Genomic DNA, 20239 nt, shown 5'->3' with positions numbered 1-20239 from the left:
ATTCTAGAAAAATAATATTAGCAGTCACTTATTGAGTTTACCATGTACCAGGCAGTGTTCTAAGCACTCTGCATGGCATAACACAACAACGCTAACAATTAGGAACTATTAGTGTTCCTATTTTACAAATTATGAAACTGAGGCACAGAGAGGTTTATTAATTTGCCCAAGGTCACATAGTAAGTGATGAAGTCAGGGTTCCAACAGAGGCAGTGTCCACATTATTTACCACAGTACTATGTCCTGTCTGTGGATGTCTTGGGTCTCAAAAAGGTACACAAGCAATGAGAAATTGGCAATCATTATTTGGTCACTGTAATTATCACATCTCACTTCCCACTGGCTAGGCAGTGGTAAGCTTGGAAGTTGTTGTATGATAATAAATATAATGAAATTAGAAAAAAAAGTTAGCATAAAAGAATAAAGTGGAGCTGCACTGATAGTAGGGATAGTTGGACTGGAAAGGATTCTGAGATTGTCTAATTCAATCTCTTTATTTTCCAATGAATAAACTGAGAAAGACTCGTAATTAAATTTTAAAAATGGTTGAAACTCATGCCTTCTTACACTAAGCTTAAAGATTTCCCTGTATGTGGGTATTTTTGGGAATGGAGTCACTGAAGATCTATTTTGAGCAGTCTCTGAGCAGTCTCAGAGCCTAAGAAGCATTATTAAATGAAACTATGTCCCATTTTCCCTAGGTCCCATTTTCCCCTATCTCTCTTTTTAGTGTCTATTTCCTCCCCCACCTCACTACATAGATCACCCCAAGTGTTTTGGAAAAAAAAAAAAAAAAAAAAAAACTAGCTGCTAATGTGCTAGTTGGTGATAGTTATGAGTCACTTAAGTTCAGTTTGATGTAATTGCTGAAAATCTCAATAGTGTTTGTGAGTGTGTTAAGATTTGTGGGAAAAGCAAAGATGAAATGGAGAGAATTATAGTTCCTTAAGAAGTCAACAGTCAGACAAATATATGTCTAAGTATTTGCTACTGGGAACAATGTACTAAATAATTTTGTAGTTACTTTGTACATTTCAAAGTCCAGCCTCTTGAAATTTAATAAGATGCTTATGAAAATTGAACAATCTTTGAGACTTGAAGGTCTGAATCTCTAATAGTGGAATGTCATAGAAATGAGCAAGATTTCTGAAAGAAGCATTATTTTATTGCAAAGGAGTTTATCACAAATACTACCAACTTGAAAGGCTGACTCTGTGCCAATTTATTTGTATAGAGTTTGTCTCCAATCCAGAGAATAAGTTTCTTCATAGCAGGAACCCTTTCCTTTTTCATCATTGATGACTTCTATGCCTAGAAATGGAATCTTTTAAATAAGGGATTATTAAATATATGGACATCTTTTGGGCTTATGACTACTTTCTGTATAGAAGATCCAGTAAGACTTCAAGTTAGAATCTCTTATTTGTAGGCCCAAGCAAGTCATTTCAAGTGGAAATAGAATTGTCAAGTGAAACTGTTATTAGGCTCTTTGGAAAATGAGCTAAATAAATATTTATGAAATGATTATTTGTGTAAGCCACTCTAGAACATACGGTGAAGATTTGTTAATGACATAATAAATGGATTCATAGTTGTGTTCACAATTTCATTTCAGAGCCTGTTCCCCCCAGCTCTCCTTTCTGAAACAGGCCTTATAGAAGGGTAAATGGGACCCACTAACAATGAAACAGAGTTTGTCCTTCTGGGCCTTACTCAGAATCCTGAGGGGCAGAAAGTATTATTTGTCATGTCTCTGCTCATCTACGTTGTGACTGTGGTTGGCAATCTGCTCATTGTGGTGACTGTCACTGCCAGCCCCTCTCTGGGCTCACCCATGTACTTCTTCCTTGCCTGTCTTTCACTCATGCATGCTGCTTATTCCACTGCAATTTCCCCCAAAATGATTTCAGACTTACTCTGTGACAAAAAGACTATTTCCCTCCCAGCTTGTATGGGCCAGCTCTTTATAGAACACTTCTTTGGGGGTGCTGAGGTCTTCCTCCTGGTGGTGAACCACTCTGCAGTTCAACTTCACTCTGTGTGCAGCTTCCCATTCTGCAGTTCCAACATCATCGACCCCTTCATCTGTGACATGTACCGATTATTGGAACTTGCCTGCACTGACACCAACTTTATAGGCCTCTCCATGGTTGCCAATGGCAGATCAATCTGCATGGTCACCTTTATCCTTCTACTCATCTCCTATGGGGTCATCCTAAACTCCCTAAAAACTGAGTCAGGAAGGGAGGCACGAAGCCTTGTGTACCTGCGGCTCCCACATCATAGTGGTTGTCCTTTATTTTGTCCCATGTATTTATTTTCATATGTTAGTCCTGTTTCCAACTTTCCCATTGATAAATCCGTGTGTTTTTTTATGGTTATCACTCCTATGTTGAATCCTTTAATTTATACCTTGAGAAATTCTGAGATGAAAAACGGTATGGGAAAACTCTGCTGTAAAAATTTAACTATAGTTAGAATAAGACTGTGTCACCCACACTGAATGAGTTTGTTGCTAATGCTATAAAGACAAGCAGACAGTAAATTCTCACACTGGGTGATTTAGTCAATTCAGTGGGATTTCTGAGGGTGCTTCTTTATAGGAGTAAATTATCCTTTGAGGTTAGAATCAAACTAAAAGAGAAACTCTGGAGGCTGAATAAAAGGCACAGTTATTTGTCTTATTTTAAGTAAAAATATAACTAAGCTCACAACACAACTTTATTTTTATCAGTTTATACTGAAATGGGACTTAGAATAAAGTATGTTTTTCCCCTTTTAAAAGGTTAAAACAAGCTACTTTTGGAAATTTAATGTCGTCTCACTTGACAAAGCAATTTGGCTAATAGAACAAATTTCTGAGGCCAAGACTGTTTTTTTTTTTCCAACTTTAATGTTCTTTATGAACATAGCAGCTTTCTTTGGTTGCATTCTGCATTTTGGGTTTAAGATTACCACTGTTCATCAACTCAGTGACTATGCATTTGCATTTCAGGATATTTGATTGGGAAATGATACTGTGCTTGGTGAAAGACATTATCAGTGAGCATTTTTTAATTAAATGGGCTCATTTTGACGATGAAAACAGTCTCTGGGTCTTTATTAGAGGCAAGAAAATAATTTACTTTGGATTTGAAAACCATATTAACCCATGATGCAATCAGTAGTTACAATGTGCATTTTGACATCCTTAAAAGAATAGGTAAAGCTGCTTTTGTCTCCATGATGCTGAAAATATAGACAAAGAAATATGATATTTTGCATAAGCAGTGTGTTCCCTTAGAGTTGTACTAAACTCAGGTAGCTTTTACTTATCAATATAGTAATGATTTGATTGATTAAAAATTATGTTTTTCAATTTTATTTTTAAATATTTTTTTCTCAGTATCTTGGAACATCCTCAAGCCATGAGACTGAAAGAATATTTTCAGTGTAATCTGGAATATCACCTTTACTTGGCAAGAGTTTACTTTTCTAACTAACAGAAAATTTAGAGCTTTTCTTATTTTAAAATATTATTATTAAATTTTCATACGTTTAATAATATCTGTAATTTATTTATATATTTTGTAGCCTCTTACCTACAGTTTTATCAATATCACTGAAACTTCCTGAGTGCATCTGTTTGATTCATTCCTCTGCCTCTACCCTGAGGTAATCCCAATCCTGCAATTTTTGTTAATCATAGTTAAAAATAGTTTAACTACATATTCATGTATCATTAAACCACATGGTTTAGATTTTCTTATTCCTTGCCTTTATTAAAATTATATTATGTACTACTTAGTTTGCTGCATCTTATTTTTATCACTCAGAGTTAACTTTCTGTGATTTGATCACATTACTGCATATCGCCTAGCCCAATCATTTCCCCTGCTGTATATTCCATTGTGTGAATATGTCATAGCCTATGTATCTGTTATGTAATCAGTGGTCATTGAGTTGTTTCAAGGTTTTGCTTTTGCACACACAACTGTGCTGGACATCCTGAAAGAAATTATTGTGTTACGTAGGGTGCTTACATGTTCACTTTTACAGATGGTTGCCTTTTTTCTTGAAGTGGTATTATCATTTATACACTTAAAAGCAGTATATAACTATTCCATTACTCTATATCCTTACCAAAACTTTTCAGATTTTTGATATTTTTGCTAATCTGATGGGTATAAAAAATGTGATTTCATTGTTGTTTTAATTTGCATTCCTTATTACTACTGAAGTTGACTATGTTTTCATGTTTAATATACATTCATTATTTTCCTCCTTCTATAAAATATGTATTTATGTTTTTTGCCAATTTTTTTGCTGGATTGTTTTTTCTATTATTTTTAATTTGTTGGAGATTTTTAGGTATCCTTGTAATAATTCTTTTTTTAAATTATAAGTATTGTAGATATCTTTTCCCAGTTTGAGGTTTTTTTATTTACACTTTTTTTTTTTATTGTGGACTTTAACATACATACTTAACAGTGACAACTTTCAAAGTATGATTCATCAAGTAGTTAGCAAATTTCAAAGAATATCTTGGGTCACAGTTCCACAATTTCAGCCATTTCCATTATTGCAAAATATAACATACATACAGAAAGGTGTCCTCTCTCCATGTACAGCTCAACAAGCAGTCATATAGATAATTCTAAAAATTGTTATGGGTTACAGTTCCACAGTTTCAGTTCTTTCTTTATTATGCAATATATGGTATATGCAGAAATGTGGAGACTTTTGAAGCACAATTCAACAAATAGCTTTAGATCACATTTCAAAGAATATTATAGATTACAATTCCACCATGTCACTTACCTCCTTCCAAGTATTCCAACACCCCAACATCTACATAAATATATATATTTATATAAAGTTTCAGTATTCATAGACCTTTGTTAAATCTTATCTTGTTTGTTGCTACCCCTTCCTCTCACTTAACCTCTTCCTCCATCTTCAGGGGTGTCTAGGCAGTGAGCACCATAACTTCTTCATATTGAAAGGGGATGTTGACCTTATGGGGAATGGAGCTGCATCTGATTGTTGTTCTTAAGGGGGCTTTTGCCTCTGGGTTCTATGACCCATATGGCATAGGAACATTCCAGTGGACTTAAGTTTCTGAGAGAGAAAACCCAGTGACCAAATCTCCCATAGGATCTCAGGTAAGGTCCCAGATATTTTGGGGCTACCTTTGCCAAGGGCATGGCCTACTGTGGCCATTTGGGATATCTAGCCAGAGCTTTCATAAGAGAAACCTCCAGGATACCCTCTCGACTCTGTCTGGGATCTCTCTGCCACTGCAACCTCAGCTTGTTGCCTTTTTTTCCCCACTTTTGGTCAAGTAGGCATTTTCAATCCCTTGCTGATGGGGCCAGACTCATTCCTGGGAGTCATATCCCATGTTGTTAGGCATATTAAATCTCCTGGGAGTCATGTCCCTCATTAGGGGAGGATAATTAATTTATTTGTGAAGTTGAGCTTAGAGAGAGAAAGACCATATCTGAGCAACAAAAGAGGTATCCTGGAGGTGGCTCTAAGGCATAATTATCACAAGACTCTGCCTCCCATTTGCAACCCTGAGTTTCATAAGCGCACGCCTCAAGTAGAGGGCCTGATTTATTAAGTCGTAGATTCCTAATTTCACTTGTTATATATTCTATCCCAAGATAAACAGTTTCTTACATTATCTTTACTTGGTTGTACAAAGTGAAGAATATTGTCTTCTCAATATTTCAGTTTTTTTTTATTTTTAATTTTCAATTGTCAATCCACTGACAATTGATTTTTGTGTTCACTTTGAGGTAAATATCTTACTCCATTTTTTGCAATGTAGATAACTAGTTGTCTAAGAATTATTTACTGAATAGTATATTCTTTCCCAGTGGCACATAGATTTCTCTGTGTGTTCATTTCCATACATTTATAATAAGCTTTTTGTATTTGATATAAATTTTAGATTCTTCTTTTAAAAAAATAGTAGGTATTTTTATTGGAGTGGCATTGATGTTATCTATCAATTTGAGAATAATTGGCATCATTATATTGACTCTTCCTCCCTATGGATATGACATATCTCTCCATTTGTTTAGGCTTTCTTTAATGCTCTTAAAGTTCTGAAAAATTTAATAAAATATTTGTTCATATCTTTTAACATATTTTTTCCTGGATATTTAATTTTTTGTTGCTCTTACACACAGCCTAACTAAACATGTATTTTATCAATATTTGTAAGTTTTGCATTATGTAGGCAAATTATAGCTCACTTTAAGTCAACAATTTGTGTTCATTTTCTTAATAGTGAAGTATTTTGCCATTTGTACTTTTATGAGTAGCTTTTTCATATATTTTACTTCACTTTATTGGCATGTTCAAAATCTTTTTTATTGGTTTAAAAGAGATTTTATATAATACAAAATAAAAATTTTCCTTAGATAGTAATTTGTAATGTGGAAGGGTATAGTTTTATTTCAGTGTTGCCTAATTGCCAGTCCTGTTCATTAATGTTTCTTCTTTTCCTACTTCAAGATTATATGATAATTCACAAATACTTTATTCTAATTAATTTATATATATTTCAATATATTTAAAACTTTGATTATATAGATGCTCATGTATGTGTGTGTGTGGTGTTAGAAATAGATACAGAGAAAATGTCTGGTTGTATGTGTGCATGTGTGTAAAGCATGTAATTCCCTTTTTTCCAAGGGTCTTCTATTGCAATATATGGTATATGCAGAAATGTGGAGACTTTTGAAGCACAATTCAACAAATAGCTTTAGATCACATTTCAAAGAATATTATAGATTACAATTCCACCATGTCACTTACCTCCTTCCAAGTATTCCAACACCCCAGCATCTACATAAATATATATATTTATATAAAGTTTCAGTATTCATAGACCTTTGTTAAATCTTATCTTGTTTGTTGCTACCCCTTCCTCTCACTTAACCTCTTCCTCCATCTTCAGGGGTGTCTAGGCAGCACACATTTATTGAAAGATCTATCCTACTTCCCTAATTCAATATGCCATGTTTACTATATTTGATACCCAATATCTATATCTGTATATCTATCTCTAGACTCTCTTCCTTTGATTATTCCTGGGACAATATCGCATTACATAAGTTACTTTATAGTAGATTTTGCTACCTGGGAAAAAGCCTACATTCACTATTCTTATTAAAACAATATTTTCTCTTTCAAACAATCATTTCCACATTAGTATTAGAATAATTTCAGAAGATTGTAGAAATCTACTAGGAATTTGACTGGAAATGTAATAAATGTATAACTAAGTTGGGAAAGAATTGACATCTTGACCATATTGAACTGTTTTATCTGTTGACATGAGAGGTCTATTTATTTAGGTCTTTGAGATTCTTCAATAATTATTTCATTTTGTTTTGTTTTGTTTCCATCTTATAAGTCTTTCACATTTTTCTTTGAGTTTATTCCATACATTTTGTAGTCTGGTTACATTAATGAAAATGTCCTTTCCGCATTGTATCATGTAAATAATCATGACTAGTATTCAAGAAAGTTATTACTGTGTGTTTATCAGATCAATCTTGATTTCAGCCACTTTACTGAACTCCCATATTTAATATGATAGATTTTATTGACTCTTGGATTTGCTAAGTAGACAATCATATTATCTTAAATAAGGAACATGTTTTCTTTCCAATATTTTATATTATGTTTGTGCTTATTATATTTTGTATTACCTGGGCAATTAGGAAAATGTGGGATAAAAACTGTGGCCAGTGGAAACCTTGACATATTCTTCACTTCAACAGTGATGCCTGTGGTATTTCCCCATAAAAAAAAAATGTGTTAATTAAAAAGTGTCATCCCTACCTATCAGGGTCCCAGTGGAAGCAGATAGCTGTCTTCAAAAGAACAACTGAAAACTATCTACAAAGAATTCTGCAGATTTAAGGAATTAAAAATTGGTGAAGTACCTGAAGTACAGAAACCATGGAAGGTCTTTATGACTTTCCACCAGATTAAATATCTTATTGCCCTTTCTTTTCATTCTCTGATATCTGTTATTTCCTCCCATTGTCCTAACCTAACCAATAGAGAGTGCAAGTTTCCTTGGTTGATGAAGTTTGTAGAGGTCAGCTTTCTAAGGCCCAGAAAACATTAGAGTTGAAGCTGTAGGAAAACACATAATATATTCACAATAGTTTGCCCTTTTAATTCCCATCATCCACTTTTGACTTTTGTCTAAGTGTAAAGCTCTGTGCTGAGTTCAGGAAATATACAATGTCCCTTCAGTTTCCATAAAATCACTTAATTTCAACTCCTACCTCAAATCAGAATTGAAATATGAACTACCAATGCTCTTCATATGAAGTAGCAGGGGTGGAAAAAAGAAAAGACGAAGGGCTGAATAAATGATTGCATAAAATAAAATACCTGCCTCAGACTAAGCTTCTAAAGCTTGTCATATGAATTTGAACCAGGAAAATACAAACTAAGCTGCAAGGCAGCAAAGGTATTCATTTGGGGTCTAAGCATTGCAATTTGGAGAGCACAGATTCAGGTAGCAACCCAAATCATCTCCTTTCTTGGTGCTTTTTTTAAAAACAAGAAAAAGTTTACATAAGTTGTTTGTAATTGGTGGATATTTGGGGTGCTCCAAATGTCCTTCAGGCAGACAGCTTACTGAGTTCCTTAGGATGTGGTTTGTTTCTAGTGTCAAGATATTCTTTTGAGGAACATAGTTGCTTGTGGCTATGCATACTTTAGCAGTTTGTGACATCTGGCTGAGATATGTATAAGAGGAACCTCTAGAATGACTTATGACTTCATTTTAAATCTCTTAGCCATAGTAACTCTATTTTGTTTTATTTCTTTTTAGATGACCTAAGTAAATAATCATTCTTACTCTCCAACCATCCATCTCCTGTTCCCTTTACTTTTTTGCAGTTCCTTAACTGGTCAGTATATTTCATTCAGTTAAGTGCTGCAAATCTTCATTCCCACACAATTAAAATCAATAATATTTCTTTTTATTAGTTTGCTTCACTTTCTCATTGTCCTCTACCAAGCAGAGGATTAGTAGGAGGTTTCAAACTTGGTTTCCCATGCTTTCATTAATATGATGCAGTCCAATTTCCCTTCATTAATTAGGATAAAGTATTCAATTCAATTCTGCCTATTTCATCATCATGGGGTACCCCAAATAATCATGGGACTGTGTGTATATATATTTAATTTCAAAGAACAATGACAGTATTCATTGATAGAATTCCTTCTGTGAACACTAGGGCTTCTACACTTACTAAGCTCCAACTTTTGAAGACACAAAGTAAAAATATTTTAAGTATGTTATTATGTTTTTAAAGTGTTATATTGAAAGGCTCACTCTAACCTCAAAATTTGGTTCACATTTTCTCTATTCTGGATACAGGCTAGATGGTCTTGGATTAATTATAGCTCTTGCTTTAAGCATACACCACATCCTGTAGGATAGAAAACCAATATTGTTTTGTGCTGTCTTATTTTCCAGGCAGCACTGTTATAGAGCCAGCCCATCATTGTATCATGTAAGATGCTTCTGAATAATGGGAAAAGTGGTTAGAGCAGAGAAATTCATGACTATGAGCCTATTGCTTTGCTGTAAAGTGGGTTTCTTGATCAGAGGAAATGTTGGATGGCGTTTCATGGAAATGAATAAAAGGTGTTTTGTGGATTTGTGTATAGTGTTGCTATATACAGAAAATGTATCTATCCTGTGAAGGCAAATCACTGCTTCTTTTTACAATTGACTGTGTCTAATATAATAAAAATGGCACCAGATATCTGATTTGTCCTCTGATGACTGATGCTTTATTGGGTTCTTTGCATAGACTTTATTGCAGTTGAACATTCTGTTGCAGAGTTTGCCAGATCAGTCTTGGTGAGGAGAAATCTATATTATTGAGTCTCTGAACAATAGTCAACTGACATTAGAATCATTTTATACATTGTTCCATTTAGTAAGCTTTAAGTTGCTTGGAAAGAACTTGATCAATATTCAAATATAGCCTATCTTCTCAACTTTATCATTGATTTTCTTCTCATTGATGTATTGTGGGAATTTATATGGAACACAAATATATTTACATATTGTGTCCATTTAGAGAGGTCCATAAACTGCCTTATCTCTCATTCCATGTTGTCATCAATCTTTCCATTTTCTTCTTTCCAAGAAGAGCCAAACCATGAATGGAGTATATCTATACTTTAGACATCTCTTCTTTGCAAAGTCCAAAACCAGATATATTTTCTGAAATAATGCTCACTTGTGATAATTCTCTTCTGTTCCTTTTCAGGACCACCCTTGAGTGTGATTACAATGTAACAGTAATCTTTTGCCTGAAGTCAGAATGTCATGTAGAATCATCCACATAAGTCATGCTTTCACCTTTTTAAAAAAAAAAAAAATTGCTAACTAATCTTATGCTACTCCTCATGAGTTCCTAGATATGAATGAGAGGTGATGAAACAGAATGAGCATCAGTATGAGAATTTGAATCACATCTTCAAGCAAATTACTTATACCTTCTGCACCTCCTCAAATCTAGTGTTATATTAACTTCCACTTACATTTCCACTTAAAAACAGAATGCAGCTATACACATATATTTTTATTATTTTTTGGGTAAAGTACCACCTACTTAATAATGGATATTTTGGTTCTCATAGTCACTAGGTGTCTCATTGTCTAATTCAGATTTTATCAAGGCTTGATAGCAATTAAAATTTTCCTAGGTAAACAAAAATCAAGGAAATTCATTGCTAGTAGACTTGACCTACAAGAGATTCTAAAAGACGTACTCCAGGCTGAAAAGAAGGGATACCAGTCAGAACCTTGAATCCACATGATGAAATAAAAAGCACTGGTAAAGGTAGCTACATAAGTAACATACACACACACACACACACACACACACACATATCTATGACTTTTCTTATCTGGTTTAAAAGACAATGGCTTAAAACAATAAGTATAAATCTCTGTTGATGGCCTTATAGTTTACAAAGATGTAATTTATATGATAATAGCACAAAGGAATGGAGAGGGAAAGAAGCTATATCAAAGCAAATGTTTTTATTTAGATATAATTTACATACCAAAAAATTCAACATTCTGAAATATATAATTCAGTGTTTTTTTTAGTATGCTCATGAAGACCATCCCTATGATCTAATTCCAGAGGATTTTTTCACCCTCAAAAGAAACTTAGTACCTATTACCAGTCACTCCTTATTTTCCCCTCCCACCAACCCTTGACAACCACTAACCTACTCTCTTTCTCTATGTAATTGCTTATTTGGGTAATTTCATATAAATGCAATTATACAATGTGTGCCATTTGACTCTGACTTGTTTCATTTAGTATAATGTTTTCAAGGTTCATTTATGTCATAATATGCATCAGTACTTCATTTTTCTGGGTGAATAATGTTACATTGCATGGATACGCCACATTTTTTAAGCCACTCATAAGTTAGCAGTTATTTAGGTTCTCTCCATTTTTAACTATTATGAATATTGTTGTAATGAACTTTTATTGCAGATTTTTTTGTGTACATATATGATCATTTCTCTTGGGTATATACCTAGGAGTCAAATTGCTGGGTAATATGGAAACTTTGTTTAACATTTTGAGGAATTGACAAATTACTTTCTGAAATGACTGCACCATTTTACAATCCACCCGGCAATATATGAAGGTTCCAATTCCTCCACATCCTCAACCACACTTATTAGTTTTAGTCTTTCAAATTTTAGCCCTCCTAGTGGTTGTGAAGAGCTATCTCATTTTGATTTGAATTTCATTAATGACTAATGTTGAGCATCTTTTCAGGAGCTTATTGTTCGTCTGTATATTTTCTTTGAAGGAATGCTCATTTGAACCCTTTACTCACTTCACATCTGGGTTGTTTGTCTTTTTATTTTTGAGTTGGAAAACTTCTTATATATTCTGGATCCAAATCACTTATCAGGTATACAGTTTGCAAAATATTTTCTCCCATTTTGTGGGTGATTTTTTACTTTTTGATGGTGTTCTTTGTAGTATAACAGTTTTTAATTATGAAGAAGCTCATTTCTTCTAGTTTTCCTTTTGTCATGTGTGCTTTTGTTGTCATATCTAAGAAACCATGTCTAATCCAAGGTCACAAAAGTTTTACTCCTCTGTTTTATTTTAAGTGTTTCATAGGTTTAATTCTTGCTTTAAAGTTTTCATACCATTTGAAGTAATTTTTGTATATGATGTGACGTAGGTATTCAACTTCATTCTTAAATATGTGGATATCCAATTTTTCCAGTATTTCTTGTTGAAAAGTCTGTTTTCCCCCAATTGGCTTTTCTTGACACCCTTGTCAAATATGAATTAATGAAATACAAGGGTATATTTCCAGGCCCTGAAGTATATTCCATTGATCTATTTGTTGGGGCTTATGCCAGTATACAACTGTCTTGCTGTTGTTTTAGTAAGTTTTGAAAATAGGATGTTCTTTTAAAGATTATTTTGGTGATTCTGGGTCCCTTGAATTAAGCATCATGACTCTTGGGTGTATCCTAAGACCGGAGACATGTTATTGCATAGATAGAGAGAATTATCAAATTCAGTAATATCCATAGAGCGCTAATACCATGTCCATATTAATATTTATCAACAATTCATATAATGTTTTAAATAGGGTTTTTTTGTTTAGTTTAGTTTAGTTTTGTTTTGTTTTTCTGTCCCGATATCAAATCCAGAATCATGCATTGTATTTATCTTATTTTAACCTGAATCAGTTCTTCAAGCCTTCTTTGACTTTTATTACCTTAACACATTGCAGAGTACCACCCATAGGCTTTGCTGAATTTACCTCAATACAAATTTGATAGTTCTATTTTGATTAGTTTTAGTTGAATTTTATGAGTCCAATTTTCTGTTTTCTTTTTTTTTTTTTTTACAGGCATGCTACATTGTGACTCATCTTTGCCAACATCTAATTACTGCACCTAATTGGAGTAAGGGTATGGTATTCCAACACATTTCCTTTGATTTTGGACATCTTGGAGGCTATCCAGAACTTCGAGCTTCCTGTGAGATTGACTGTGGCCTTTGTTGCAATTGCGTTTCATTTGAGTGTTTCTCTGTGTTCAATCCTGATTCTATTATTTTCTTGCAGGTATTATTCACTAAGGCACACACCAGTAACCCACCTAGAGGCAAATCTCTGTATCAGAAACTACTTCCTCAGAAAACCAACCACAAATTTTTATTATAGTGTTATTTTGATTCTTGCTTCTTTTGTAGGGAATCATCTGTTGAATTTTATGGGTCCCATTTTCTGTTTACATTTTTTTTCTTACTGTAACTTTGTATGGAATTATGTTAATTTTTGTTTCTGTTCATTTTGAGTCCTGCAGTGAGGTTTCTATACATATAAGGTTAGAGTTAACAGTTGTGGGTGTATTACAAGATTTTGAGTTCATGAATATACTCTTTTTTAAGCAGAGTATGTTTTGTTTTGTTTTTTTCTAATGGGGAAAAAGTGATTGGTGTATCTTTATATTTTGTCATTATTCTTTGTTTTATCAGGATCTTAAATGCCTCCTTTTATTTACTTCTTTTTCTGTTACCACCAAATCTCCCAAAAGCACTTTCCCTTTTGTATTCAACTTCATCTCCCCCAGAAATAATGCCTTCTTTTCATGCCATCTTAGTTCCTACGTACTTTCAATTTCTTGTACTCAACTGTCTGATTTACCAAATCTCAGTCCAACTTTCCTTTGCAGTGATTTTAAAATTGGTGTGACTTACTCTTCGATGGGTGATTCTGGCTATATTCTATCTTCCTGGAGCTCTTAGGTTCCCTACTCTCTTCATAATCTATTCAGGCTTCTTTCACTTGCCCTTCAGGCTAATACTACAAGCTCCAGAGATATCTGCTGGAATTTGGTGGGGTTTTTTTTTCCTCTAGTTAGAGGTAATTTTAAGTAAATAGCATTCTTAGTTATGGTGAATTTATTAGTTATATGTGATTTTATATGCTATTGTGTTGCATGGCTTTTGGATGATGTATAAAGAGATTCAGATTTAGGGAGTAGCCATTTTATAAGGAATGGTATCTGACTGTTAAGTATCATATAATTCTGGATGTAGATTTTATATGTTTTTTTCTCATATTACTTTGTAATAGTCTCTTTCAAATTATAAGGCCTTATTCCTATTTATGTATTTCTTCTAAGAAAAAAATCCTTTCTTTCTGACAAATCTTCTGAGTTGGAATTTGGTATATGAATATTATCTGTGTTGGACTGAAACTTTTGGAAGTTGTTTAGCAATGATCTTGTGCCAGATTTATCTATTAAGTATTTTCGTCATGCACAAAGCCTTAAGTTTTTCTTTTCACTTCTGTGCCCTCTTAGCTTTGAGAATTTCAAAAATATGCTGATTAAATGATAATAAGACATTCTTATTCATGCAACTTTATGTCTTTGCTCTTAACAACTCTTTGCTATCAGATTGCTCCTTTTGCATATAATTCTTCTAGAGTGATTGGCCAGGGGAAGAATTCGAAAAGTAGAATTCAGTTAAAGTATCTGTGGAAGTTCTCAGTTCTCTGGGGGATGATTCCTCAGTGAATTTAATTAAGAACACGTATTCTTGGGAACAAACAGTTTGAAAAATTAAGTGAAGCGTTTTCTTCTTCATTGCTGATGAAGAGCCCTGTCATATCTTCCTCACCTGGGAGAAGATTTCTCCTTGGATATTATGTTACTGTCAAGATGTAGAATAAAAGCCGCTTATTACTAGAAGTGAACCATATTATAACAGTTATAAGAAAGCTTTAAAAAGTAACAAAACAATGTTCATTTATTTTATTATCTCACACATTCCACTATTGACTGAAAATGTTATTAATGTTTGTTATATTGATTTGGTCAGTTAAAATGTAATAATGAAGTCTTAGATGTGTTTAATTCTTGATAAGTTTTCTCAAAAATGAAAGTTTACAAATTTGAAGATTCATCAATCATATCAACAGTATATTCTTGGAATCAGATCTGGATAATTCTGTAATCCAAATGGTTATGAGTTTTTGAAAGTTGGATAAGATGGTTATGTTTTCTGCAGGCAGAGAGAGATATAACTGTGTGACAAAGCATTTCCAACTCCAGTGACTAAGTGGTCCTAATGTTTTCTCTATATTTATAGCTGGATCATTGTGGTGGCAATCTTCATTTATCTTCCTCAAAATTAGCTGTCATCTTTCAGGACCAAAGGTAGAATTGAGGATGCCTATATTTGGAAAAAGTGACTGAAGGGGAAAAAGAAAGCCCACATAACATATTCTCAAAAACTTTTCACTACTTTGATGATAGGCAAAATAGATTTGGAATGAAAATATATCTTTCCTAAAAGGCAGGTTTTATCACTTGCTATCAAAGATTTATGCCAGAAGTTCCAAGAATAAGATAACACATGAATTTTCTCTATTTTATAAAATATTATTGTAATAAATGCAATGAAAATGGTTTTCTTTTTATTAGAGTTGTTTAAATATATACCAAATAGAGAAAAAGAATAGCATAACATATAATGATATAATATCATAACATAACATTATAAAATGACATATATATTGTCTTCAAACTAGCACTTTGATATAAGTAAATTAATAGCCTCTTATTGCAAATGTGGAAGCTGGAATTCAGACAACTTGACTTGATAAACTCATGAACCTATGCTTATACCGTTTTATAAAGGGGATCTTAGTGTATGTAGAACTAGAAATAAATTTTGTTACATGTGAGATCTGGGCTAATTACCTGGGCATTTTCTTATTTTCATGGTCTTAAAAATATTGTGGATATATTACTACAAGATGGTGGCATAGGGACGTGTTAAATTTAGTTAGTCCTTTAGAGCAATTAGTAAATAGACAGGAACAAGTTGCAAATACTCTGGAACAATGGTTTTGGGGATATCTGTGAATGGACATACATCATACACAAGCCTAGAATATATGGAATGGCTGAGAAAACAGCATAGAACTATAAGTAAAGCTCCCCAAGCTGCAGAGCTGGGAGCCTTCCCACACTGGCACAGCAGGCTTAGTTGGAACATGTCCCTGTGGAAAGAAGAAGCAGTCTCCTAACAGCAAGGGAAGGTAACTTAACCAAGCTCCAACTGTGGTTTTGATTAACAAATTTGGACTACTGAATACAAGCTATGAGTACAGAGAAACTCAGAGCAAGCAGGAAAGGAACCCTGAGGGCATTCCTAGGAGAGAGGAAGCAGGACTGATGGAAAACTGTGATAATAAATAAAAACAGAGGCCTTTGGAGAAGGCTGAGCTCAGAATACTGGAAAACAGCTGTGTTCCAAGAAAAGGGATGCAGAACCAGGTACCAACTCTGGTCAACCAGTGAAACTGGGGGAATGGTGACTAGCTCTGTAAAGGAGACCTTTCTTTTTCCTTTTTTCTTTCATTCTAAGTAACTCATTAGATTCAGGCACTTTCAATTGTCAGAACTGACCAAGGCAATTGTGGAGTTAAGAGAGTCAGAGAGACAAAGGAAGAAGCCAAGTGTAGGAGGTAATTCCCTAAAGGGTGTATCTTCCCTAAGAAATGGGGAGGGTGGGACCCAGCTCAAGTGGTGGCCCTCCCTCAGAGAATTCAGACCTCAGGGCATGTGGGCTAAAAAAAAAAAAAAACAACAACAACATAAGAGAAACAAATTCAGCTTGGCTTATGACAGCCCCCCAACCCTGACAGGGACATGGTCTGCTGAGAATTAAAGGCTCTGCATTTCTTTATGCCAGTGGGCAGCTGCAGGATAGCAAGTGCCACCTGCTGGGCAGGATAGGAAAAGCACAGAACCTAGAGGCCTCACAGGAAAGTCTGACAACCTGCTGGGTCTCATCCTCAGGAGAACTCAATACCTGGGCCATTCTGGCCTGGGAAAATCTGATTGGGGTAATCAAAGAAACCAGAAGCATAGACAACAACAACAACAACAAAAATGAATCACACTAGGAAACGTGAAGATATGGTCCAGTAAAAGGAAAATACACTTCAAATGAGATAAAGGAGTTGAAATAACTAATTAAAGATGTTCAAACAAATCTTCTAAATCAAATCAATGAGCTGAAGAAAACATGGCAAAAGAGATGAAGGATATAAAGAGGACACTGGGTGGCCATAAAGAAGAATTCATAAGTTTGAAAGAACAAATGGCAGAACTTATGGGAATGAAAGGCACAATAGAAGAGATGAAAAACACAGTGGAGACATGAAATAGCAGATTTGAAAAGTCAGAAGAAAGGATTTATGAACTGGAGGACAGGGCATCTGAAATCCTACACACAAAAGAACACATGTGGAAAAGAATGGAAAAATATGAGCAGTGTCTCAGGGAATTGAGCGAGAACATGAAGTGTATGAACATATGTGGCATGGGTGTCCCAGAAGAAGAAGAGAAGGGAAGAATGGCAGAGACAATAATGGAGGAAATAACCACAGAAAATTTTCCATCTCTTATGAAAGATATAAAATTACAGATCCAAGAAGCACAGCATACCCCAAACAGAATAGATCCAAATAAACCTACTCCAAGAGACTTAATAATCAGATTATCAAATATCAAAGACAAAGAGGGAATTCTAAAAGCAGCAATTGAAAAGCAAAACAAGGAAGTTTGATAAAACTCTATGTGGATTTCTCAGTAGAAACCATGGAGGTGACAAGGCAGTGGTATGTTTTATTTAAGATACTGAAAAAGGTAAACTGCCAACCAAGAATTCTATATTTGGCAACACTGTCCTTCAAAAATGGGGGAGAGTTTAAAATATTTTCAGACAAACAGAAACTGAGAGAGTTTGTGAACAAGCTACGTGCTCTATATGAGAAATACTATAAGGATCACTACAGGCAGATATGAAAAGATAGGAGACAGAGGTTCAGAAAAGAGCGTAGAAATGAAGACTATCAGTAAGGGTAAAAAGAAAGAGAGAAAAAATTAAAATGAAATAAGATATGACATAAAATCCAAAAGACAAAATGGTAGATAGTAGACATCACTTTGAGTGAAGTTAGCCTGAAACAAAATGACAAATAGTGTATGGTCTCACTAATATAAATTTTTTTAGTAAACTTTGAAAGTTAAATTTGAGAACACAGGTTATCAGGAGATAGAAAGAGGGTAGATATCAGGCATCTGATGCTGAAAGAGTACAGAATGTTCAATAGGATTGATTGTATAGACCCAGAAATGGATAGCACAATATTGTGTGATGGCAGCACAATACTGTAAGTACTCTGAACAAAGATGAATGTGAGTATGGGTTAAAGAGGAAGGTTATGGGCATGCATGTTAACAGAAGAAAGATAGAGGATAAAGACTGGGACTCTATAACTTAGTGAAACCAAGAGTGGTCAATGATGGCAATTAATTGCACTAATATAAAAATGTTTTTACTTGAGGGTGAACAAATGAATGTCGACATTTGAATGTGTTGAAAACTGGATGGTATAGCAGGAAAATACAATAAATGTAAACTAGAGTCTATAGTTAACAGTAACATTGTAATATGCTGCCATTAATTGTAACAAAGGTAATATAACAAAGCTAAATGTCTATAAGAAGGATATATAGAGGGGTGGTATGGGATTCTTGGTGTTGTTGATATATGACCTTTTCATTTTATTTTATTTTATTTTATTTTATTTTATTTTTTCTTCTATCCTTTTTAATTCTTTTTTTTTTTTTTTCTCCTCTGTCTCTTTCATTGCATAAGAAATGGAAATGTCCTCATATAGATTGTGGTGGTAAATGGATAACTATGTGAGTATACTGAGAATCAATGATTGTTTACTTAGGAGTGATTGTATGATGTGCTAATAAAACTGATAAAAATATACAGAGGGACCCAAATGCTGGAGAAAATGTGGAACAAGGGATGTACCTATTCACTTTTGGTGGGGAATTAGGATGGTGCAGCCCATCTGGAGGGCAGTGTGGTGGTTCCACAGGAAGCTAAGTATGGGGTTACCATAGAGTACTGCAACCCTGTTATTGGTTGTATACTTGGAGGAACTGAGAGTGGGAACATGAAGGGACATTTGCACACTGGTGTTTTTGGCAGCAGTATTCACAATTTGCAATGGATGGAGGTGGCCTAAGGGTATATTGACTGATAAAGCAATGGTGAACTGTTGTGTATACATACTATGGAATATTGAGTGAGAAGAAATGTAGTTGTGAGGTGTGTAAATAGGTTAATGATCATTGAGGATATTGTATTGAGTGAAATAAGTCAGAAATGAAAAGAAAATCATTATCACACACCACTCATATGGACTAACAATGTGTAAACTCTGATAACTGAATCTGGGAGCATGGCTTATTAGGGTAAGGCTTATGTAAAGGTTCCTAGATTGTAAGCTCTTACAGATGTCACATCTATTCATGAATTGTAACAGTTATTTATAAATTCTGAGATACTGAACTGTTTACATGTGACCTAGTTGGTCCCTGGAGCTTTGGGTGTCGATTTGGTGCCTGGAACTTGGAGCCAGAGTTCAACAGCTCTGAGTTTTGGCATTGCCCCATGCCATAACTGTTAAAGAGTCTGAAAAGGAGATCAGACTTCAATTGGAGACATGAGCAAAATGGACTTGGTTGAGATTCGGGTAGATCAGACTAAAGGGGATGATCATAACCATGTTTTAAAACTTCAGCTTATGTGTGGGACCAAAGGAAGAGAGGTTTATTTGGTACAAAATCTATACTTTCTGTAGCATACTACAGTGGTACCTCAGTACTCATTTTTAATTGGTTCCAGGAGGTGTGAAGAGTACCAAAAACAATGAGTACCAAACAAATATTTCCCATAAGGAATAATGTAAATAAATTTAATATGTTCCCAAACCAAAGATAATGCATATATTTAAGGCAATTTGTAAAAATATATGGTTGTATATCATTACTTTACATGAGAAATAAACCTAAAAATTAATAACTACTTAGGTTAAATAAAATAAAAACTTCACTTTACCTGTACTGAGAAGAGTCCATGGACTAATGTGATGGTGGGAGGAGAGTGGTGAGGAGGAGAGGTTACATGGAGTGTAGCTCTTGTACTTAGGTGTTCTTTCTTTTTTTCTGCCATTTTTCAACTTGCACCAAAGGCTCTGACACACTCTTTGTCACCTTCACTAAAAACTTATCCAATGAGTACTGCTCCTGTCTTCT

General features: G+C 34.2%; 1 pseudogene; it reads left to right on the top strand.

The window, feature by feature from the left end:
* The first annotated feature begins 1666 nt into the window (after positions 1-1666).
* LOC119536023 lies at positions 1667-2544 on the top strand (annotated as a pseudogene).
* The last annotated feature ends 17695 nt before the right edge of the window (positions 2545-20239 follow it).

This window comes from Choloepus didactylus, chromosome 6 (assembly GCF_015220235.1).
Source record: "Choloepus didactylus isolate mChoDid1 chromosome 6, mChoDid1.pri, whole genome shotgun sequence".
NCBI classification, from domain to species: Eukaryota; Metazoa; Chordata; class Mammalia; order Pilosa; family Megalonychidae; genus Choloepus; species Choloepus didactylus.
Note: the sequence above shows the minus strand (reverse complement) of the source record. Positions and strands in the feature narration are given on the sequence as shown.